This window comes from Canis lupus, chromosome 9, assembly GCF_011100685.1.
Source record: "Canis lupus familiaris isolate Mischka breed German Shepherd chromosome 9, alternate assembly UU_Cfam_GSD_1.0, whole genome shotgun sequence".
Lineage (NCBI taxonomy): Eukaryota > Metazoa > Chordata > Mammalia > Carnivora > Canidae > Canis > Canis lupus.
The window spans coordinates 13,312,487-13,336,987 of record NC_049230.1 but is presented as its reverse complement, the minus strand read 5'-3'; the positions used below and the strand labels follow the sequence as shown (position 1 = coordinate 13,336,987).

The window sequence follows — 24,501 nt, the reverse complement described above, 5'->3', positions numbered from 1 at the left end:
TACCCCTATTGTACTAGACATAAACGCCCCTGGGAGGCAACATCACCCCTGGGTGAGAACCACTGCCTTGCAGACCATAAATAACTGAGCTCCCAGCCATGGGATTGGGTCACCCTGGACGTCCAGTCCAGCTGAGCTTTCAGATCACTGCAGCCCCACACACGGTCTGATTGCATCTGCATGACAAACCCCAAAAAAAGAACAGCCCAGCTGAGCACTTCCTAAATTCCTGACCCACAAAATCATGAGAAAAATATGGTAGTTGTTTTTTTGTTTGTTTTGTTTTTAAAGATTTTATTTATTCATGAGAGACACGTGCAGAGAGAGGCAGAGACATGGCAGAGGGAGAAGCAGGCTCCCTGGGGGGAGCCTAGTGCAGGACTCAATCCCCAGGACCCCAGGGATCATGACCTGAGCCAAAGGCAGATGATCAACCACTGAGCCACCCAGGTGCCCTGTTTTGTTTTGCTTTTAAGGGGCCTGAACTCACAATCCCGAGACCAAGATCCCAGCTGAGATCAAGAGTCAGACACTTAACCAACTGAACCACCCAGGTGCCCCGATAGTTGTTTTTATACCATTGGGTTTTGAAACAATCTGTTATACAGCAGAAATTGCCCAAATAACTATTACTCATTTAATTAGCATCTTCTTCTCACTGCCTAAGCGTAACATAAATTCCAGGTGGCCTGAGGGTCATAGTTTAATACTAGAATTTATTATAGCTATGCTGGGGAGTAAATGGCACAGGGGCTTTGGCATCAGACAAATCTGAGTTGGAATGCCAGTTCTCCCATGTCATATGACCACTCTGAACCTCAGTATCTTCATCTGTAAAACAGGGAAAGCTTCACAAGAATTGTTTTGAGGATTTATACCAGTGTAATCAAATAAGCTGAGCCACCTCAGGCCATCTCAGTACAATGCTGCAGTCAGAAAGTACCACTGCCAGACACCCAAAGAGCAGTGCACAACAAGGCAGATTTAATAGGGTACATTTGTTCCTGAAAGGGGCGAAATGTCCCAGACTTTCTCATTTCCATCCAGTTCTCCAATCACCCTCTTATCATGGCAATTGCTGCCTGCAGAATTGCCTTCATTTCTATCTCTGCCAAATCCCAACCCTCTCTAATCTCCCTGTCATCTAAGGTATTCAGATTGGAGAGATTTTAGCTTCTTCACATTCGAGAAGCTAAAATGCTCTGCATGGTCATGTAAAAACTCTTCATGGCAGGCACAATGGTGTTTTTGTAGACATAGATAATATATTATATATATATATATGTATATATATATGTATATATATATATAACATTAGCAAATGTGTATTGAATATTTAAGTGTCAAGCACATTAGGGGCTCAGTATCAGAAGGAAGTGTGTCAACTGAAGATTTGAGATCTTTAGGCTTCATTACTCTCTTGGTCTCCCAATTTAGGACCCATCTCCCCTTAGTTAGAGACACTGCCCTCCACCAAGTGATCATGAAGCTGCTGTCTGGGGCTGAAGAATGGTCTGTTTTCCAAGCTGGCCCCACCAAACTCACCCTGCTACAATGCTAGCGCCCTCTGGAGGAAGTGACATTGCAAGGCAAGGATTCACTGTCCTCTGGCAGAAGACCCAAGGAATATGCTCTCTGCATATCAAGCACTCCCTGACCTGAGATTAAGAGCAAAAGCCAGAGTCGGTCTGTCTGCTAGGAGTCCAAGCTATACAGCTAAGGATGCAGAGCTCTGACACAACTCTGTGACACCGTGTGCCCAAACTTCCTGCAATGGAGGTCAGTGTCATATAGCAGGAGGTTACTGATGGTCCAGATCCCATAGGAAACCGAGAAGCATCATGGGCATGCACCAAGGGCCATACTTTTGCCAGAAAAAGAAGTCCAGCTGGGGATATTGCTGACCAAGAGTTTGTTGACGGTCCAGCAAGATGTCCTACAAAGTCTCCACAATGTTTCTCCTAAGGTATGGCCACAGACAACAAGTCAAGCAGGAGAGTGTTTAACCGGGTAGCATTAACCAATCTGTAATGACAGCAATTGTATTATCAATATTACTTTCTTTACAGAATTGTTCTATGCAAATTATATTGTTTCTATGCATTACAAATGTGAGCATACTGCACATGCCATAGCATAGCCTCATTTCATTTTACTTAATATCATCAATATTTTCTGCATTATTTTCAGTAGCTGCAGAATATATATCCTCTGATTTGGATATATCAAAACTGCTACAACCACTTCCCTACTGTGGAACAACTAAGTTGTTTCAAAAACTTCCTTACTGCAACAATGATAGGCAAACATCCTTATAGCTAAGTATCTGTGGACATTTGAAGGTATTTTCTCAGGATATATTCCTGCAAATGGAATTTCCGGGTTAAAGGATATGAAACATTTTACACTCTTAGAAGAAGTATTGTCAGGCTTTCTTTGAAAGGTTTCAATGATATTTTTATCCCTGTTGCCTGAATTATGACAAAGGTCCCCCTCATATGGACACAGAGAATTCCAATTTGCTCTAGGATAAGAGTTCTTCCCTTATCTCTGCCAAGAGAAAAGGGAGACTTGAACCTGTCTCTAAGTCTTCTATACTATTGATGATGCTCCAGGGAATGTCAGAGTCTTCAATATAAAGCAAAATGTCTTACATCAGTGATTTGAGACTTTGTGAGGTGCATTGTCATCATCATCAGTGGAAGATGGTAGGCACATGGATGCCTCCATCAAGATCAGCTAAAAAGAAAACTTATTAGAAATAATAAAAGTGTTGAAATAAACAGGTGGACACATAAATAACGTATACAAATCAATAGCTATAATAGAGTTGGAAAATGTAATGTCTATGTAGCAACAAAAGGGTAAGCTATAGGGAAATAAACTGAACAAGTTACATGTTAGTGCTATATAAAGAAAACCTTCAAACTATCAAATATAAACTAAGACTCATAAATAAAATATCATGTTTCTAGGTAGAGAGACAATGTCATAAAAATGTCAGCTCTCTAAATTAATCTGTGAATTCAATGACTTTAGAAAAATGACATATGAAGTTAAGGTTAGAATAATAAAAAGCGACATTTGAGAAGAGCCTGAAAAATCCTTTTAAGTTTTGTTGTGTTTTTCTTCATTTTTGCTCTTTTGTTTTGTTTTGCCTAGAGAAGGACAGAAGAGGGAGGGAGTGGGGGTGGAGAGAGAGAGAGAGAGAGAGAGAGAGAATCTTATGAGGCTCCATGCCCAGTGCAGAGCCTGATGTAGGGATTGATCTCAAAACCCCAAAATCATGATCTGAGCCAAAATAAAGAGACATTCAACTGATTGAGCCACCCGGGCACACCTGAAAAATTCTTTAAAAAATAAATAGAGATGAGCGGGACCTACCAGATATTTATGCTTACTATGTAGCTACGGCAATTAAAATAGATTGATGTTGATGAAAAAATAAAATAAAACATCATTAAACGAAACTATAAAGAGATTTTAGACTTCCATTTCTGGCTCTGATGAACTAGTTTGTATTGGACCAAACTTCCTGTGAAAATAACTAGAACAGCTTAGTAAAATGAAAAATATCTCTTTGAACACATTGTAGAGGAATCAAAAAACCCAAAAATTTTAGAGGTCAAGACCTGAAGATAAAGGAAATGCAATGACTTAAGCCCACCATGCTGCACAACTTTTCCACTTGAAGCATGTGCCCATTTATACAGCGTGTGGGTCTGAGAGGCTGAGAAAAAGGCTGTGAGGATCTTACATCAGACTCATGACACTCCAGAGTCAATAATCAGTGTTCAGGGTTCACCAAGAAGGACAGGTCTAATAAATAGCCCAATCTTTCAAACAGAGGACCTGGGAAGGTTAACACTATAGATGAACAAGAGATCAGCTTCCACAATATTGAAGCCTATTTCAATCAGTTCAATTCATGATTGGATGTATGCAGTCTTCTCTGATCTAATAGACTGCCAAAAACAAAAGTAAATCTTACTTGGGGGAAGATAACACCATTAAGAACTTCTACAATTTTCCATTAAAATTTGTAGCATTCGGGATCCCTGGGTGGCGCAGCGGTTTAGCGCCTGTCTTTGGCCCAGGGCGCGATCCTGGAGACCCGGGATCGAATCCCACATTGGGCTCCCGGTGCATGGAGCCTGCTCCTCCCTCTGCCTGTGTCTCTGCCTCTCTCTCTCTCTCTGTGTGATGACTATCATAAATAAATAAAAATTAAAAAAATGTGTAGCATTCAATCAAAAATTAAAAGACACACTAAGAGGCAAGACTATGACAAAACAAAAGAGACATCAGAAACAGGAATGATGTAAATCATGACATAACATGATGGCATTTTAAAAAAAGATTTTATTTATTTATTTATTTATTTATTTATTTATTTATTTGAGAGAGAGAGAGAGAGAGAGGCAGACACATAGGCAGAGGGAGAAGTAGGCTCCCTGCAGGGAGCCTGATGTGGGACTCGATCCCTGGACCTAGGATCATACCCTGAGCCAAAGGCAGGAACTCAACCACTGAGCCACCCAGGCATCCCACATGATAACATTTTTAAAGTGCTTTAAGAAAGCAATCATCAAAACTAATAATAATAATTTTTTAAAAAAGAAAGCAATCATCAACCTAGAATTTCATACCCAGCAAAAATATCCTTCAACATTGAAGGGGAAATAAAAATATTTTCAGGGATGCCTGTTGGCTCAGCTGAGCCTCTCTTTTTGTGTCTCTCGTGAATAAATAAATAAAATCTATAAAAAAAAATACATTTTCAGAAAAATAAAAACCAAGTGAAATCTGTCATCAATAAAGTCACAACAAAATAAATCCTTGGAGCATCTGGATGGCTCAGTTGGTTAAGTGTCTGACTCTTAGTTTTGGCTCAGGTTGTGATCTCAGGGTTCTGGGATTGAGCCCATGTTGAGCTACTCAGTGGGGAGTTTGTTTCCCCTCTCCCTCTGCTTCTCCCCTTACTTGTACATTCCTTCCCCCATTCTCTCCCCCTCTCAAATAAATAAATAAATCTTTAAAACATACTCAAGAGATTCTTCAGGTAGAATGATCTGGTACTGGAGCACAGAAATACAGGAAAGAAGAAGAAAGAATGAAAAGGTCAGTTATGTGGGTAAATCTAAATAAAACAGTGAATGTAAAAAGGAAAAATAATAGTATCTTGTGGGTTTAAAATATATGCAGAATTATTCTGAAGCTAATGTGCTTCTTTTCCTCTAATTTTAAGATTTTCTCTTTGTTGAACTGAATGATGATGAAAACATGATATTGAAACTTGTGGTGTAAAGCAAAGTTAGCCTAGAAGGAAAATTGTAGCCTTAAGAGCATGTATTAGAAAAAAAGAAAAACTGAAAGTAACTGATTTAAATATCTATCTCAAGGAAATAGAAAAAATACAGATAAATCCCCTCTCTAAGTAGGAGGAAGAAAACAGCAAGATAGCAGAAATTAATGAAAACAAGCCTCTAATTAAAAAAAAAATCCAGTAGTGTAATTGGCAAACTTCCAGCAAGATAGAGTCAAAGAGAAAGGAAGAATGAATGAATGATGAATGAATGAATGAATGAATGAATGAATATCCAGGTTGTGAGACATAGGCACTCTCATATATATTTGGTGAAAGTGAATATGCAGATCTATTCGAGGACCCTCATGAAAATTAAAAATGCGATTATTGCATGACTTACTAATACTGCCAGGAATGTACTCTACAGATATATTCACAACACTATACAAAGATGTATGTGGAAGGATATCTCTGCAGCACTCCATGTACTGCAAACAACTTAAATGACCAATGGGGGAGCTGGTTAAATAAACTAGGATCCAGCCATATAATACAATGAATACTCTGTAGCTATTAAGTATGAGAAAGCTCTGTATGTTCAATCTGGAGAGCTCTCCAAGATAAATTATTAAGTGCAAAAAAACCCAGGAAATTGTGTATAGTATGATACCCTTGGGTATATCCTATATATATATATAAATGTTTTTATATTTTATAATATTTATATATACATTTATATACTTGTATATACTATATATTTACTACAGTATATATTTCTGTATATCTACCTATAAATTATATGTGTATATATAGAGAGTAAAAAAAAAAGTCAGAGAGTGAGAGAAATCCCTAAGATAGTAGGTACTATATTCCAAAATTGTGAGCAGAGCACCCTAGAAGACTTAGAGTGATGGGGAACTAGATTCATGAAGCTTAAAGCGCTCACTCATACTGATGGCAAAACTGTTAACTGAATTGAAGATAATGAAAGATTTGTGAAGAAGAATGTGCAAAAAGGGCCACAGAAAAGCCCCTCATTGCTTATCCCATAGAGGGCAGGAGGATGGGAAATTCCTGCCCCAAACCTCAAGGTTAGTGAGAGGATTCAATGTATGCTGGGAGTCCAGTGGCCTGGTGTGTGACTCTGACCAAGAAAATCTCCAGGGAGAGAGATGTTGACTATTTACTGTGGTTGTAAGAGGGAAGGAGAGTTCACTGCTGCTCTGTTGTTGGTTTGCACTGCCAGTTTATGAGGACAAGGGATGTAGGAGCACTTCCATGGACCAGTGGGTCAAGCTTGAGAGCACAGCACTAGCATGGAAGTGACTAGGGTCCTGTCCAAGATGGCTGTGATCCAGGATGGCTGCCAGGAAGGGGAAGGAGCTTTGGCAGACAGAAGCTGGTGGGGGAAACCACTGGATTCCTAAGAGTTTGAAGAAGGAACCACGAGAGCGTGCAAAATCCACATGAATGGAACTACAAATCTGAAGGCACTGAGGATGGGAGGAGGGTGGGGGTGTCTCTGAAGAACCCAAGGAAAGAACAGTGGTTCAACAGCCTTGAATGTTCCCAAGCCCAGAGAGTATGCCATGTCCTGACTATATATCAGTCAGGTAAGAATTCTACTTCTCTTGCCTCTTCTTCCTGTCTCCCCTCCAAGCCTACAGCATGAGGGAGGAGCCCAGCAAAGAGGAAGAGGCCAGCTGTCCCCCTCTGCAAGGCTTTGAAAGGCTTCCCATCATGACACAGATGAGCTGAGGGTGGCCAATTGCTGTCATTTTGCCTAAAGTTGGAAGGTGTGGCTGTCATTTGGGACTGGACAGTCGAGGTTCTGGCTGGGGAACTTTGTATTCTTGAGAGACCGGAAGAGCCATACAGGTTGCCCGAGTGTTCATCTGGAGCCAAGAGTAGAACCAGTCCCCCTGGATCAATGTAAAAAAAGGCGAGGGGAGGGTGGCCTTGTGGTTACATCCCACAGGTATGTGTTCAGGGGCTTCAGGTTAAAAACCAGCCACTCTCATTTAAGGCAATGTCTTGAGGAGGAAGAGAATGAGATCGATGCCCCTTCCCCTCTCTCTTTGTGGGCAGGGTCCCCGATGTTGATCCACCACCTGATGTGGCAGAAATGAGAACATGACCAGGGCCTCCCTGAATAGTTTGAAGGCTGAGGTCCCATCTTCAGTGCAGTGTGAAGAGAAGAGGAGCCGGACTGAGCAGTGGGGAGGAGATGTCATGCCTGCAAAAGCAAGGGGTCCAGCAGAGGTACAGGGGGCACATGGGCTGTCTTCCCTCTAAGTCATGGTGCCACCACTCCCTCTTGGTGTCTCCCCACCTCCGTCCATTTGCTGAGTCCTCCCCCTCCCCAGGGGCCCTGGGTGGGACAAGAGCTCCATTTCCTCGATCTCATTTTTCTAGCCATCCATCCCTTCTAGGGCTCAGTGAATCAAAGTTTCAGATTCAGTTTCTGGCTGGAGAGATACCCACTTCGATGGACTGTCTGAGGATTTCATTAAATGATTCACATAAAGACTTTGCCAAATGGCTTCCTTGTCTGTAGAATAGGATTACAGTAATCCTTCCTCATAGGGTGGTTGGGGGCACTAATGAATTGATACGTGTTAAGGCACTTAGAATGGAAGCTCTCAATAAAGGAATGGGTGCGTAGGACACTCACCACTATGGCTGGTTTAAGAGCTTTGCAGGTCGGGATGCCTGGGTGGCTCAGTGGTTGAGCGTCTGCCTTCAGCTCAGGTCGTGATCCTGAGGTCCCGGGATCGAGTCCCACATCGGGCTCCCTGCATGGAGCCTGCTTCTCCCTCTGCCTGTGTCTCTGCCTCTCTCTGTGTCTCTCATAATAAATAAAAATTTTTTTTTTTTAAAAGAGCTTTGCAGGTAATGGAGATGATTGTTTTTATTTCATGTGCCCACACTGTGAATGCATGCCAGGCACAAATATGCATCGAAGACCATGGAATGTGAGTGTTAGGGCAGGACAATGACCACGATGATGAAGAGGGTGATGGCAGTTGCCACTTATTGGGCCCATTTATCTACTGAGCATCCGTAATATCCTGAGATCTATCTACCTTGCCAAGTCACATTCTTCTTCTTTTTTTTTTTTTTTAAGATTTTATTTATTTATTCATGAGAAACACAGAGAGAGGCAGAGACACAGGCAGAGGGAGAAGCAGGCTCCATGCAGGGAGCCCGATGTGGGACTCAATCCTGGGACCTCAGGATCACGACCTGAGCTGAAGGCAGACGCTCAACCGCTAAGCCACCCAGGTGCCCTATTATTCTTTCTTTCCATAGAGAGACCTGAGGTCGAAGACATAGTGGTCACTCAGCTCATTAAGTGACAGAGATTAGATTCAAACTTAGGTGTGTCTGGCCCCCTAGCCCAGACTCTGCATTTCTCCCCCATGCAGTGATGGAGATCACCATTTGAACCCACAAATTTAAAGAATTCTACTCTCTACACCAACACAGAGGTGGGTTCTTGGGTAAATGTGTGGGTGCCTTGGAGCTTCTTTCCTTCCCGCCCTGCCACTAGCCATGAACCATAGGCACACCCTTCCCTCCGCACTGCCAAGTCACACCCTCACTGTGTGGCACATCAGGGTCCCCGGCAGCAAAGGGGACGCACCAGCCCACCTGCAGACGTCCTGGCCAGCCGTAACACCTGTCCCACATGAAAGGAGTCCCCCCCTTACTTGCACCCCAACAGAAATGGATTCTGATTTTGCAGGATTTGTGGAAACACAAATCCTCTTTAGAAAAGACAGGGTTGTGTATTTCCTTTTTCTTTCAGATTGCACACAAATAGAGCAGTGGTGAGGACTGCAAACCACATAATTCAGTGGCACGAAGTCTTAATTGTTGACAATTTGAAGCCCACCTGTGTGGCCACCTCCTCCCATTCACACCGCCTGCAGGGCCGGCCAAGCTATAGCATCACTGCCCCCACAGCTATGGGGTGCAATAAAAACCAGCCCGAAATGAAAAACAACTCCGTACCCCATGTCTTAATATGGTCTTAATACATGTAGACAGGAAAAATGTTCAGACTTGATCTAATTTTGGTGACACTGGCCATCTATCAGATCCAGTCTGCAAACGATTGCGGAGAGAGCTGGGTCCAGGGTTTCCTCCTGTCCTCAGCACCTTGATTTGGGGTCTGCTTGCTTCTCTCACCTGTGCATGCTCCTGCCTCCCCAATTCCTGCAGGCTGACCCGGACACTGTTCTAAGCAATTTACATGTATTAATGCATTTAATCCTTGCAACAACCCCTTGCAGTCGGCACAGTTATTAAAATAAGGATAATATTAGTAGGAACTTCTTCACAGGGTAATGAGGATTAAATGAGCTAGTTTAAGCGCATCCAGTTTAAAAGAAGAACAGCAGCCTGGTGCTTAGGAGGTGCACACAGCTAAGCTTAACCCTGGTCACCACCCCCACTTTAGAGTTGGGAGGCGGGTGGTTAAGCCATTTGCCCAAGGTCACCCAGCCAGAAAGCGGGGGAAGCTGGGACTCGAACCTCTCTACTTGGCCTTATCTGCTATGCTGGACTGCCTCTGGCTCATCTCTCAGACGGGTTCGCATAGAGATGCACTGGTTAGGTTTCCACAGAGTGCTTTGCTCACCACCTTGGCAACTCCCTTCCAGACAGTGGAGACACTTGACTTGTCAAGTGAAAACTTCATTCTGATTTTTCTCAACATTATCAGCTTCTTGCTGAAGATAAAAGGGCTGAAGATTTCGAGTCCCTTTGTCCCTGGTCTTTGCATCACTCAGGTGGCTGGACGAGCCAGAGATTTTCCTTATAAAAAGTAGTGATGTAAATAGTGATTACAGAGGAGGAGGAAGAGAAGAAGAAGAGTAGAAAAATGTAATGGAGTGTTTTCTGCTGGACACTTGGAGTTATTCTTGGTCACGTCCAGGCCCCCTCCATGCTTAGAGTATTTATGTTTCAAGGGAGAGATTTCTTCTGCTGCTGATTCTTCCTCCTGGGAGGAGGGAGTAAGGAGAGGTGGGAGGCAGCCTGGGGAGGAAAACCAGTCTGGTTTGGAGGAGCTGCCTGGGTAGCACTGGGGTCCCGAGGCCAGCTCGGAGCCTGGCAAAGGGCATGCCTTCCCTGGGGGGTGACAGCAGGTTGCTGTCCCCAGGAACAGCACCCACGAGCCTGGATTCCCAGTGCTCCTGAACGTTAGTGCAGAAAGGAAGGGGCGGGGGGATGCACCAACCGTTTCAGGGTGATAGCCTGGGCAAGGACAGAGAAGCATAAATGGGGATGATGCGTTTCTCTGAGTTAGTTCTCAACGTGATGCTTCCTGTTCACCTCTCTGCCCAGATGACTTGAGATGAAGAAACGTGTAGGCCACTCTGAGTCCCTGATGGCCAGGTGGTGAGCGCAGCCCTGCCTGCACGCATCAGGAGGCCCATGGCCATGTGGGATGTGGAATGAAAATCCATTGGCTCTCTCGGTCTCAGGAGTTGGGCCAGTGGTCCCTGAGGGTCCCTAGAAGCCTGTACCCCAGCAGATGCCTCACAACCTTCAAGAGATGAAGTCAAAGTGCTTACGGAGTTTTTAAAGATTTTGATATTTCCTGACTGGATGACAAAAGTCAAGTCTGGGGGAGGGAACTCAGGGCCGACAAGAAGGGGTGGGGGTGTCTCATCTCTCATCGGGCCTGGGATGGTTGGTGACAAGGCAGGGGGGGCAAGGGCTCCAGCTCTCCATCCTTCTCAGCCAGTGACATACCTCACAGGCCCAAGAGCCATCAGGCATGGAGGAGCCCTGGGCTGGAAAAAGAAGTGCAAGGCAGGACGAGCATGAGCCTCAGTCTGACTCTGGCTGCTCAGTTCATAATGCCATTGGCCATTTGGTCAAGGCCAGCCCAGAAGCGCAGTGGGGGCCCTGGGGGCCTCAGGCAACTCACCGAGCCTGTCCGAGCTTCATCAATAATACAGGAATGATTGTTTCTTTACAGAGTAGCTGTGAGGATTCCATGGCATAAAGTAGGTCATGGGCTCTCAGCCAGTGATCCAGAAGGGAAACAAGATTGGCGACCAAGGAGGCTGATCCCAGTGGGGACAACACTCAGGGGAACAAGATGGCACTGGTAGGGTGGGAGCAATGGGTGAGGAAGCTTGTGTGCATCTCCCTTTAAAACCAGGCTTGATGAACTGTCGCCAACCGAATAAAGCAGAGACAGGAGTGGAACTCTGCAGGGCTGAGAGGCATAGAAACCTTCAGGAACTGCTTCAGAGGAAGTGCCTGCTCTCTAAGAAGTCAGGTCAGGAACTGAGATGAGATGAGATGAGATAAGATAAGAGAATGGCATCCCCAGGGCCTCTCTCAGAATCCCACGGCCAGACAGGATCGGACAGGACACGACCTCAAGCCCTCTACCAGTCGCTCTCAATCCCTGCTGCCTGTTAGTGTCACTTGGGGAGTTGAAAAGAAATCCCATGCAGGTTGTTTCCAAGACCAATTATGCCTGACTATTTGGTTGAGTGGGGATGGGGTGAGGCATCAACTACTAAAAAAATTCCAGATGATTCCAAGGTGTGGAATGTTGAGAGCCGTGAGCCAACATGGGGACCCTCTCAAGCCTGGAGATGTACAGACCCCCATACTCATGGTTTGTATTCGGTTCAATTTGGACTAAAGCAGAGCTATCCAGCATGGAAGCCACATGTGATTCTGGAACACTTCGAAATGTGGCCAGTCCAAATGAAGACACGTGCTGTCAGCACAAAATACGCACCAGATTTCTAAGACTACAGAGAAAGATTCTAAAATACCTCATCGGTTGTTTTTAAAACATCGATTACATGCTGAAAGGGTATAGTGAGCTACATAAAATATATTAATTTTACTATATCTTTATGCTTTTTTCACGCGGGCTGTAGGAAATTTTAAACAGCATCACATGGCTTGCATTCTATTTCTGTTGGACAGAGCTGGCCTGGACAGTAGCCAATCCAAAAAATGTGTTTTCTCTAGTTCTTCTATTTGCAATCTTGTTTCGTCTGTTTTTTGATGATAATTTTCTTTAAGACTTTGCCTCACACTTCCATTTCTGTAAGATTCTTGACATGACAAAAAAAAAAAGAAGAAATGGAGGACAGACAGATCAGTGGTTGCTGGGATCAGAGACCAGGGTGAGGTGGGGAGGCCAGCGTCAACAGGAGGGACCCTGGTGGTGTGGAAATGACTGCATTCACCCAATATGCTGGTTGTGGCTGCTTTTGTGCTGTCATGCTACACATGTTACCATTGGGGGAAACCGGATAAAGGGTACATGGGATCCGTGATTTCTTGCGATTGCATGTGAATCTACAATGGATCTCAAAATAAGCAGCTCAATTAGAAAAGACAACTTCAGCTCTGAAACAGTAACACTCACACTCTACTGGTGAGCAAGTCAAGTGGGGGAAAGCCACTTGGCAACAGGGATCCATCCTAAGTAGGTTCATTACTGTTGGTCCCAAAAATTCTACTTCTGGGAATTGCAGCTTAGGAAATAGATATAAATGTAAGTGCAAAAACACACAAAGGAAAAACAAAAAAAACAAAAACACACAAAGGTGTTTATTCACTGTTGTTTGTAGCAGCAAAATGCTCAGAATCACCAAAATGCCTTTCTGAGAGGGAAGGGTTACATGAACCAGGGCTTTATCCACTCAATGGACAGTTCATGTCCTCAATGACAATGTTGTCATTGAAGGAGATGCTGGTAAGACAATGTTAAATGAAAAAAAAAAAGTGGGATAAAAAACATCAATAATTTGCTGATTTGTAAAATAAGAACAGAAAAATAGTAAGAGTGGTGTTTTGATGGGAAGTTTATGGATAAGTTTGTTTATTCTTCCTACTTTACTATTTATTTTCTTCAATTCTGTCTAATAAATACGCACCACATGTTCATTAAAGTGACATAATGATCTTTTCCCTTTTTTAAATTAGCTTTCTTCCAGAAGCTAAGCGACAATGCCAGCCTAGGTAAAAGGGTCCCCTGCTTGCTGATTGTGGTGGTGCAGCCTGGAGCCCAGGGGTATGGTTTTCAGTCCCCTTTCTTTCTTGGGGTGTATGGTACCAGAGATCTCTAAGGCCCCCATCCAGAAGTATGGAGTCAGGGAGAGGAGGGAAGACTGCCTCTTTCTACTTTTCTGAATTTCCCAATGTGCTATATAACAAGCACAGATTTTCTCCACTGGGGTTGCATGCGTGTATACATATCTACGAACTAATTTAAGTTAAAAATTAACAAAAGATGACCTATATAAAAAGAAAAAAAAATACGTATTTTAAACCAGAGCAGCTCCACAGCAGAGAGAGGCTGACAGTGAATTCCCTCCCCTCTCCCTGGAATGGCCTTCTCTGCTTCTTCCCGGGGCATAAGCCAGCCTGCCCCAGGCTCTTGCAATGTTCTATTTTTATTTTCATTATTTAACTGTGTCCCATATACACTGCTAAGTGGAGTGTTCAGTTCCACAGCTTAATGGACAACTGACCTCAGTCTGCAATGCCCAAGTCACATGGAACTCTGCAGGCCATTAATGGGGTCCTCAGGCCCCCTCCCCTTGTCAATCTCAGTCCTTGGCTGCGAGTGTAGGAATGGAGCTGCCATGGGGAAAGGGTGGGTACAAGCAGGGAGTGAAACAGGCAGCCCACACCAGCAAGGGAGGGCTGGGGAGTCGTGCAGACCTGTGGACAGCGTCCACTTGCAGCTCATCGGGCTGGAGGCAGGGTGACTACTGACTTGCTTTCTCACCTCCACAGGCTTGTTGATGATTGGCTGCAACCAGCTCCTGGCCAGACTGGCAGGGAGCTGTCCTGGGACCCACCTCCTGGAGGAAGAAGAGGTTTTAATCCTCTACTTCATCTTCTTTCTCAGTTATTGAATTCCACACCTTCACAGTGCTCTAAATCGTGTCTGACCATCTGATCCCACAAAGGTTATCTACCCAGAGACCTGGCGTCAGTCATCAGGCAAACAGGGAGAAACACATGGCACAGAAGTGTTTGTTGATCTAGCACATTGACCTGGATTCTGGGCATTAATGATGTTTTACCAAATACTTTCATACAGGTTTGTGGCCTCCCTGGATCCTCCTATCAAGTCTAGGAAGATGGTGTTAGGGATGGCATGATTCATTCTGCAGGGAAGAAAACCAAGGTTGAGAGAGGTGTCCTGCCCAGGGAGGACGTGAAGTTGCATCCTCTGGGGGTACAGTCCTCTGCCTGTGTTGTTCACCCCATACTCCACATGAAGAGGCAGGGTAGACCCCAGGACAAAACCCTGGGAGGCCACTCAGCCAGAAGTGCAATCCCCAGGACACAGGTGTCAGGGGCCCCCTGAGCTGGATCTGCCTCTCCTGGGGGTAGGAACCAGGCACAGCGGGCCATTTCGGCCTCCCTCCTCTGGCTGGCTTCACTCACCTCCACAGCCTCTCCTGCTCAGTGCAGCAACTCCCGGCCCCTCACATGATGAGTGTTTCTCATCTTCCCACAACAACACATTCATCAGGAGGGAGACAGTCCGATCCAGAGGGAAGGGGAGGGAGTGGAAGAAATCAATAGTGCAGAATGATGTCTCTATATTGTGCCTCCCATGCTTTATTTCCCTCCACAGAAGCAGGAAGGAAAACAAATGTTGGCTGTGGTTTTGATATGAATTGATCTTGAAGCTGAGTGAACCCAGTGGTGCTCCCTTAATGGCCAGCCATCGCCTGCTGGCACTTGGGTTGACAACGAGTTCTCAGTCAATGCTCAAGGGCCACCTAGTTATCTGATTTGGATGTCCTGGCTCCTCTCTCCTCGCAGTGCTGGGGAACTGTCAGCAGGGTCTGAACATAGGTCACCAGCTGGGTGGGGTGGTAAGGGAAAAGGTTAGAGGGAAGCAGGGCCTCTGCTGTAGCCCCACACCCATCTCTCTTGCAGAGAAAAAAAAACGCTACCTGCTTGGGCTCATCATATACCTTCAAAGCTAAGCTGAAATCCAACTGGTGCAAATAGCATTATCAGCCAGCAACACTTTAGTCTGAATTTGTAGAGCCTTGTTCTTAATGAAGGCAGTCACAGCACCCATTTCAGGGACATAGTGAGGAGTGCATGAAGTGACTCAGGGCCCAGCCCACACCTGGCATTGTCATCAGCCAAGCTCTGGCCGTGAGCCTCCAGCCTCCCAACTTGTGTGGCATACTGTGTGCTCTCATCTGGACATTTTGGTTAACCTCTTAGGCCCTCCATCTTCCCACCTAGGAACTTGAGATAATACTCCCTTGTATAAGTGCTAAGAGGATGAAATACAGTAGGGTATGTGGGGCTTGGCATAGCTCCTGGCACTCAGTGGCTGCTCCCCGCTTCCAAGCTTCTGGAAGTCTCCTGTGGTTGTAGGATGAAGGAAAGGCATGGCAGGGGGCTCCCTGGAATTCTAGAGCTATGTCCCACAGTAGGTTTCAGAGAGGGGTAGCCAAGGCTACAGAGGGCTGAGTAGGGGGTCCCCTTGGGGCCCTTTCTGCTGTGTCCTCAGAGTGGCAATCAATGCCCCCAGAGCAAAAGAAGCATGAGAGGTAGTAGGACCTACCCACTACAAGTTCATACCTGGGGCTATAGCCCAAGAAGTTACAAAAGTCAGGTGTCTTTCAAATTTGCTCTGGGTTCAAATCCCTGCTGAATCACGTAGCAGCTCTGTGACCTTGGGCAGGGGCAGGTGGCCTCACCTCTCTGTACCTCTGCTTCTGCATCTATATAAGCAGGATAAAAACAGAACCCCCTTCATGGAGCTGTGTGAGGATGGAGTAACATGTGGGTACTCACCCAGCATTGTGCCCAGCATGCAGGGGTCCCTCCATTTGGGTTTGCCTGGATTATAATTATGTGGTGGCTCTACCGACATACACCATTACCATGGCTAGGGTTGGGCACAAGTACTCCCAGGGCAGACTTGTGCATCCAAAAGTGGGTAGGGATTCCTGCTACAAATGCTCTCTCTAGATTGTTGAAGTCCAAAAGGGCACTGGCCACTCCACCCATCACTTGTAGACCTGATGAGGGCTTTCCTTGGAATGAGGGTCTCAGATCTTGACCTGGGGCTGGGGCAGCGAGCGGGCCTGGAAGGAGAGGGAGCGCCACGTGCAGGACTGGGTGCCAGGATCGCTTCTGTTGGGCCCCAGGTCAGCAGTATCTTAGGTCAGGCAAAGCAGTTGACCGAGGCAAGGAGGGAAAGCAGGGCGGAAGCTAGTGTTTGTGGATTCCCACCTTGGCCAGGCAGCCTTCCAGCTGGTTCTCTACACAACAATCTCACTCAGTCGTCATGATGACTCTGTGAGTGCCATGTGGACGTTCCCCACTCATGTGGAAACTGAGGCTCAGAGAGCACATGTCACTGGCCTGAGGGCACGCACACTGAGGGGCAGGAGGTGGCTCTGGCTTTTGAGACCGCAAAGCCCCAGTGGCTCTGCAGTAACAAATGGGAGTCGCATCCAGGAGGGTCAGGCCATGGGGTCCAGGTTATCAGGGTTAAGATCTAGGGGGAAGGTCAAGATTTCCATTACAGGGCAGTAGCAAGGCCAGAGGTGGTCTCACCATAGAGCTGGAGTTGAAGGTAGGTGGGAGAATGATCGGGCTACCCTGATGCAGAAGGTTTAAAAAAAAAAGGCATTTTCTCTGCACAGAGCGAACCCTGTCTACCTTCTCCAGGCGACAGCATCCCCTCCAGGAAACAGGGGGGCCCTCCTGACCATAGCACTCATGTCTCACCCCCTGAGCTCCATCAAAGAGGTGCCTCGTGCCCTGGAAGGATGGAGTTGGCCTTGGTGCGACGCATCTGCCAGCCCCAGAGCACCTGGCAGGCACGCTCCTTCTGAGGAGCAAGGAGAGACTGAGAGACCAAGGTATCTTGGGTCTTTGGGATGAAGAGGTGCAAGGCAAGGTCACCCGCCAGGGAACAGCCACCTATTTTGAGACCAAGTGCGATTTACGCAAGAAGTCGCCTGCCTCCTAAGGCGATGGCTGGGGGTGGGTGGTGTCTGAATGTATTATATCCCATGGGGGAAGGCACTGCTTCCTGGCATGCCAAGGCTTCCTGCTCATGGCTGCCAGGAGGATGCTCCCAGCACCAGCCTCAGTGGGACCTTTATTCAGAGGGCAAGCTGTGCCAGGCAGGGGAATGCCAGGTGCAGAGTCAGGAGCCAGGAACACAGCGAAATTCCTATGAACCTTAAGCCTGTGACCCTGGGCTCTATGAGCACTGGAAGAGAAGAGGTTGACAGTCAAGAGTGCAGAGCACCTGAGCTCCAGCTCTAGCTCTGCCGGCAAAGAGCTGTGCGGCCATGGACAACTTACTTAACTGTTCTGAGCTCCCATGTGCTCCTAAAATATGGGTAACCATTTCTCAGGGAAGTGAGGATGTGAGGGGACTGGAACTCTAATATGTTTGCTACTAAAAACATAAAATGGTGAGCGGCACCTCAGTGCTTCAGTCAGCTAAGCATCTGACTCTTGATTTTGGCTGAGGTCATGATCTCAGGGTCATGAGATCAAGCCTTGCGTTGGGCTCTGCACAGGGCATGGAGTCTGCTTAAGAATCTCTCCCTCTCCCTGTCTCTCAAAAAAGAAAGAAACATAAAATGGTGCAGTCACACGGAAAACAGCTTGGTGGTGCCTCAAAAAGTGGAACCTAGAATTACCATATGACCCAGCAACTGCACTCCCAGGGATGTCCTAAAAGAGTTGAAAACAGGTGTTCAAGCAAATATTTGTATGTGAATATTCAGAGCAGCATTATTCATAATAGCCAAAGGGGAGACCTAGCACAAATGCCCATCAACGAATGAATGGATGCACAAAATGTAGTATATCCACACAACGGAATATTATTCAATCATAAAAAGAAATGAAGCATCGATCCAGGATGGATGAACCTGGGAAGCATAATACTAAGTGAAAGAAGCCAGATACAGAAGGCCACATGGTGTATGATCCCATTTATATGAAATGTCCAAAATAGGTAAATGTATAGGGATAGAAAGCAGATTAGTGGTTGCCAGGGACTTGGCGGAGGCAGGAACTGGGAGTGACTGCTTAGTGGGTGGGTTTCCCTTGGGGGTGATGAAAATGTTCTGGAATTAGAAGGTGGTGATGGTTGCACAAAGCTTGAATCCACTAAGTGCCACTGAATGGTATACTTTAAGATGGGCTAAAACGGTAGATTCTATGTTATGTGTATTTTACCACAATCAGACCCCCTAAAGATTGAATCTATTTATATGAAAGAACACGATTCACCACGATTTAAGGAGTGCATACTGCAAGGTGCACATACAAGCGATTGTTTTTTTTTTTTGCGGGGGGGGCTGCCGAGTAGATGAGAGCAGGAACATGGAGCTGCAGAAGGTGACTGCTCAGGACACTCCAGCCTCCCTCCTAGTTTCCCTCCCGTGTCTGGGAACTCGGTTTCAGTCTGCCACACCTTTCATATACCACATGGTCCTGCACCTGAGAGGCAGGTGGGACATGGGTTTTTTTTTTTTTTTTTTTTTTTTTTTAAGATTATTTGAGAAAGAGGGAGAGAGACAGTGCGCACACAAGCAGAGGGCTGGGAGGGGGCCGGAGGAGAGGGAGAAGCAGACTCCCCGCTGAGCAGGAAGCCTGATGCAGGACTCGATCCCAGGGCCCCGGGATTATGACCTGAGCCAAAGACTGATGCCCAACCAAGCCACCTGACATGTTTTTAAGGTCTTGTCACTGTACATTGAGGACCAAATGCTCCACTGTCTCCAGGAACAGCCAGCGACCTCATGACCTGGACCCCAGGGACAGAAGTCCTGAACTTGCCCTCAATGCCTGGTAACTGACCTCCGGGGGAGGGGTGTCACGATTACTACTGGTGAACACAAGCTTCATGGGTGAAAGCAGATCTACAAAGGGCAAAGGGAACACTGGGGACTGATTTCTGTAACCAGTGAGAGCGAATGTCATTAAACAAGCAGGTAGCAGGCACCCCTCGGTGAGCCCCTGGCCTGGCGGGGAGGGGGAGAGAGGAACAGATGCTAGCAGTGCGCGGGGGTGGGGGGGCAAGCCGGCTTATGGAGGTGTGGGGGGCGGGGATGCCACAGAAGCATAAACAAGGGCCCTATGGGACATCTGGGAAGGCTTCCTGGAAGAGGTGACACCTGAGCTGAGTCTGTTACATTGCCTTGGTTCCTGTCTGCTGAGGAGTTTTTGCTTTAAATGAAGGAAGGAAAAGAGAATTTTGGAAGAGTCAGACTCTGTGCCCGGAAACTTGGTTATATTTTCCTTTTTACAAATTCTAAGGGTTTCAGAAAGGCCACTGGGCTCCTTGGATTTAAATTCTGGCTCTACAGGGGTGCCTGGGTGGTTTAGTCAGTTAAGTGTTTGCCTTCGGCTCAGGACATGATCTCGGGGTCTTGGGATGGAGCCCCACATTGGGCTCCCTGCTTCTCTCTCCTCATCCCCCGTTCATGCTCTTTCTCTCTCTCTCTCTCTCAAATAAATAAAATCTTTAAAAAAATAAATTCTAGGTCTACCACTTATGAGCCGGCTGACTTTGGGCAAGTTAACTGACCTCTCTGTGCCTTAGTTTCTTTATCTATAGAATATGGTTAATGATCATGACCTCACAGAGTCACCTGACAGGTAAGGTCAGCAGAGCACTCAGCATGGGAGACCCAGACTAGGCGACATGTATGGGAGCAACTGTCCTTATATCCACTGCCTTTGCACTCGGCCATGGCTTTGGGGCCAGGGTCACTGACGAGTTGTCTATAAGCATCGGCTGGCCTCAGCATTCAATAGAACCTCTTCTGGACACCGTGGAGAGGGGGTGACAGGCTCCATGATTACAGAGCCATGAAGACAAAGGGAGCGGCCCCCACATATCAAACATAGTTTGTTGTTTGATGTATGATGTCTGTTGTCTCCCTTTTCATTTAATCATCGCACCAATCCTGCGTGGTAACTCCACTCTCTCTCACTTCACAACTCAGAAACTGAGGCTCAAAGAGGCAAAATAACTTGCGCAAGGTCGCACGGAGCGGTGGAGCTCCATGCATCCACTGCCCAGTACGGGGCCCGGGGGACTCCTGATTGGGAGGCTCGCTTTCCGTCCCCATGCCCGTGCTTACCAGCCAAGCCTGACCCCCAGTCTGCAAAATGGACGTGATAGTAAGGTGCATCCCATAAGGATTGGACAGCAGGAAGCTTACACAAGACTTTGCACATGATAAGCACCCAGTAGAAGCTTCTACAACTCTCTCATCCCTGCTGTCTCCTTATAACGGGAGAACCACCCAGGGACTCATGCTCCCAAGGGACTCTCTCCCTGGGACGGACAGCACAGATCTGCTGTGGCTCATCATCTCAGGTCCCCAGAGCGTGTGGATGTCCCCCTCCCCGACCCAGGCTCTCCCATGTGAGCCAGAATCTTCCTTCCTGCCCAGCCAAAGCCCCCATGCCAAGCTGTGGTGCAGCTGTGCCATTTTGCTCAAGAATCCCCACTGTGAAGGCGACTGAAATACTGGCTTATTCCAGGGGTTCATGCCTCCCTCACGGAGGGCCAGCAGGCAGCTGGCTCCTTTCTGGGTGAGAGCAGCACCCTCTACCCAAGCCACCCCTCCACCCCGGGCAGGTGTCTGAGTCGATGGCATGCTGTCCCCTTGCGCGAGGGGCAAACGCAGGTCCAGGCTCCCAGAGCAGGAACGCTTCCTGCAGCGTCCTTGCTCGGCAGTGACCCAGGCAGCCTGGCCTCGATCTGCGGGGAGGCGGGAGCCCCACCCTGGGCAGCAATCGGGGAGCAGGAGTTTGCCTGAGGCTCCACCGGGGCTACTCCTGGTGGCTTCTCTGTCTTGCCAATTCAGACTCCAGTTTCTGGAATCACACACAATGGAGTCTCGTTTCCCAGCTCTTTGGCCGTAACAGGGACCGCTTCAATCACAAGAAAATAAAAACAGGAAACAAGGAGGGCCGTCAAAACCTCATGACCTCCTTCCAAAATGTAGCTCTGGAAATGTCCTGACCCCCGGTCCCCTCCAAGACCTCTCTCTCTCTCTCTCTCTCTCTCTCTCTCTCTCCTGGTTTCACACCTACACTGCCTTGGCTGCTGGCTCAGGGCCACATGGTGAAAGCTTGCCCCCGGGCTCCTGAGACCTAGGGATCCCTGCTTTGCCACTTATCAGTCCTGTGATTTTAGGCAAGTGACTTTATGCGTCTGGTTCCCCCTCTTCAGCCCTGGAGAGGGAGATGGAGAGGGAGAGGGAGAGGGGGAGGGAGGGTTTGACTTCCCTGACCTCCTGAGATACTGGCCTTGCCCTCACCAGATGGCCCTGCTGCAGCTCAGTGAGTAGATGCACTTGTCCGGAACAAGAGCCCGGAGCTGGGAGAGAGGGGAGGGTGTTGCCCGGCCTCCGGCTGCCCCCTGGCTGCCCCCTCGCGCGGGCACAGACAGCGAGGGAGCACCGGAGCTGGCGCACGAGCGCCTGCAGAAGCCGAGGCTCAGAGAGACTCTGACTCAGCCAAGGCCACACGCGGCTACTAAGACACTGAGCTGGGATCCGAACTCACCTCTGCGGGCCCCAAAGCCGGAGTTTCAGTGTGACATAGTGGAGCACGGACAGCTCAAGTTCACGTCCCAACTGTACCACCCACATGGCTTGGCCCTTCTGGGCCCTGGAACATGAGGCAAGGAAATAATATGTACTCCTGGGACCAGTGTGAGTAGGTGTAGAAGAACACTTGGGATGGTGTTTGCACCTAGCAGGTGGTGAGCGCTCAGCTCTCCTTTACCCTGCAGAGGAAGCAGAAGTCCCTACACCCCCCTCATGACCCAAACAGGATCAGGGCCCATGGGGCGCTGACAGCTCCTCCAGCTGCCTACATCCTCCTTGCTCCCTGACTTTCTCTTCCTGTTGTCTGGAGGGCTCTCTCCCCAGATCTCTGCTTCACCTGCTCCCTCCCTGCCTTCTGGGCCCAGGTCACATGGTGGGTGCCCCCTTTGATAAGGGCACCCCCCAACCCTCCAGCCCTGCCTTGTCATTCTCTCGAGCATTTTCAGCGACAGCCTACGATATATTGTCCCTCTTCAGAATGCTTGCTCCTAAGGGAATGCAATTGAATTTTGTCTGTCATAGCTATGACCCCAATGGTTCCCTCTAGGGGACATTTGGCAACGTTTGGAGACGTTTGTGGTTGTCACGGTGGGAGGAAGGGTGCTAGTGGCATTTCATGGGTAGAGGCCAGGGGTGCTGCTACACATCGTACAACACACAGGACGGCCCCTCCCCCCAGAAGAATAATCTGGCCCCAAATGCCAATAGCACCATAGCTGTATCACAGAACGGTCGTTGGCATGCACACAGTAGGTGCTCAATAAATGATTGTGTAGGATGAAGAGCTGCTGTCATCATCATCATCATTATTTAAGAACAGATATCATTGCAGATAATCTTCAAGAATACTTGTCGAACTAATATCATGGTAAATGTCAATTACATCTCAATTTTTAAGAAATGGTTGTCATTTGGGGGTTCGTGGCCAAAAGGTCACACTGGTGACCTCTAACTTCTCTCTAGTCTGAGCTCTGCTCTCAGCAGTGCCCAGGTGGACTGCAACCAGCTTGCTGCCACAGTCATGAGCCAAGACCAGGACGGGTTTCAGAAGGTTCTCTGAGGGCCTCAGTGATGCTGGCCTGCCTTTCCCCGAATCCAGCCTGCCTGTGGGCCGCCCCCAGCAGGAACACTCAGTTCTCAGCCCTGCATCCCCCGAAACTTGCCCCCACACTCAGGACCATGCGTCCATCTGGGCAAGGAACCACCTCCGCAAGCCTTTTAGGGTGATCCCAGACGAGCCCTGTGCCCCCAGTCCTCTTGCAGCCCAGAAGACTGGCGGGTCTGAGTGAATTATGTGGGTCTGGCTCTTTCTGAGGAAGGACGTGGGCTGTCCAGGGAATCACAGGAGTTGAAAGCTCCCCTGGCCCGGCTCAGCCCAGGCCTTTCGCTGACCTAACAAATTACCACTGACAGCTTTAACCAGCCAGCGTGATGAGCCCAGGCTCTCCAAATGCAGAGAACACCACCCCAGAACACATTAAATGCCACGTGGCCATGTGCTGGGGGGAAGGGGGAGCGGCAGAAAGGGAAGGATACTTTTGCCTTGGGCCTAGTTCACCCCTGGAACAGGCTGCCAAGACCCCGGCCCCAGCCCACAGGACTGGAAACCTCTACAAAACACCTGCTCCATCAGTGGGCCACCCACCCCACATTCCCAGAGAGAATTCCCACTTGAGGTCCACAACTTCCCCTGCCTGCTCTGCCTCGTCTCCTCTGTTTTTTTTTTTTTTTTTTTTCCTTTCTCTGGGACCTCCCTGGGCTCACAACTGGGCCTTTCTCTCCAGACTTTGGGGCTAGTAAGGTATCTTTTGCCCCCCTTTGCTCTCCCCATCTTCTCTTTTCTCCTCTCTCTTCCTTTCCCGCTGCACACTGGTCCTGAAAGCTTTAAAATGAAGCATAGGGTTTCATAGCTGACAAATGGGTAAAAGGCACAAGCCAAAGGAACTAGTCTCTAATGGTGGAATATTGGACAGCAGGTAGCTAGGTCTGGGGAAACAGGATATTTGGCAGGCAAGGGTTTTCCTGGTGCCCCTGAAGTCACATGTAGCTGGCCCCAATTCTGCCCAGGGAGGAAGGCTGACCCCAATCCAGAATGGAATGAAAGAGCAGGCACGTGCCCAGTGACCACCTGGGAATGAGCCAGCAGGCTGTGTGGGGCAGGCCCAGGACACCGAGGGCTAGAAGCCTGAGTCAAAAGCATCAGCTCGGGCAGCCCGAGTGGCTCAGCAGTTTAGTGCCCCGGGTGTGATCCTGGAGACCCAGGATCAAGTCCCACAACAGGCTCCCTGCATGGAGCCTGCTTCTCCCTCTGCCTGTGTCTCTGCCTCTCTCTCTCTGTCTCTGTCTCTCGTGGATAAATAAATAAAATCTTAAAAAAAAAAAAAAAAAAAAAGCATCAGCTCCCCAGAGGCAGGGCTTGGTGGAGACTGGGTTGCAACCCTTGCACCCTCACTTCTTGGGACTGACTCCGAGTTCAATCTGTGAGCTACCCTGATACAAAAACTCACACCACTTGCCCCAGCGCTGAGGATGGCACAAGGGATCCTAGGTGCACCC

At 47.8% G+C, this 24,501-nt stretch overlaps 1 protein-coding gene across 2 annotated transcripts in view; it reads right to left on the bottom strand.

Moving 5' to 3' along the window:
* Positions 1 to 24,501, bottom strand: part of CACNG5 (calcium voltage-gated channel auxiliary subunit gamma 5) — a 39,022-nt gene that overhangs the window by 12,426 nt on the left and 2,095 nt on the right. The gene's annotated exons all lie outside the window — the stretch shown is intronic.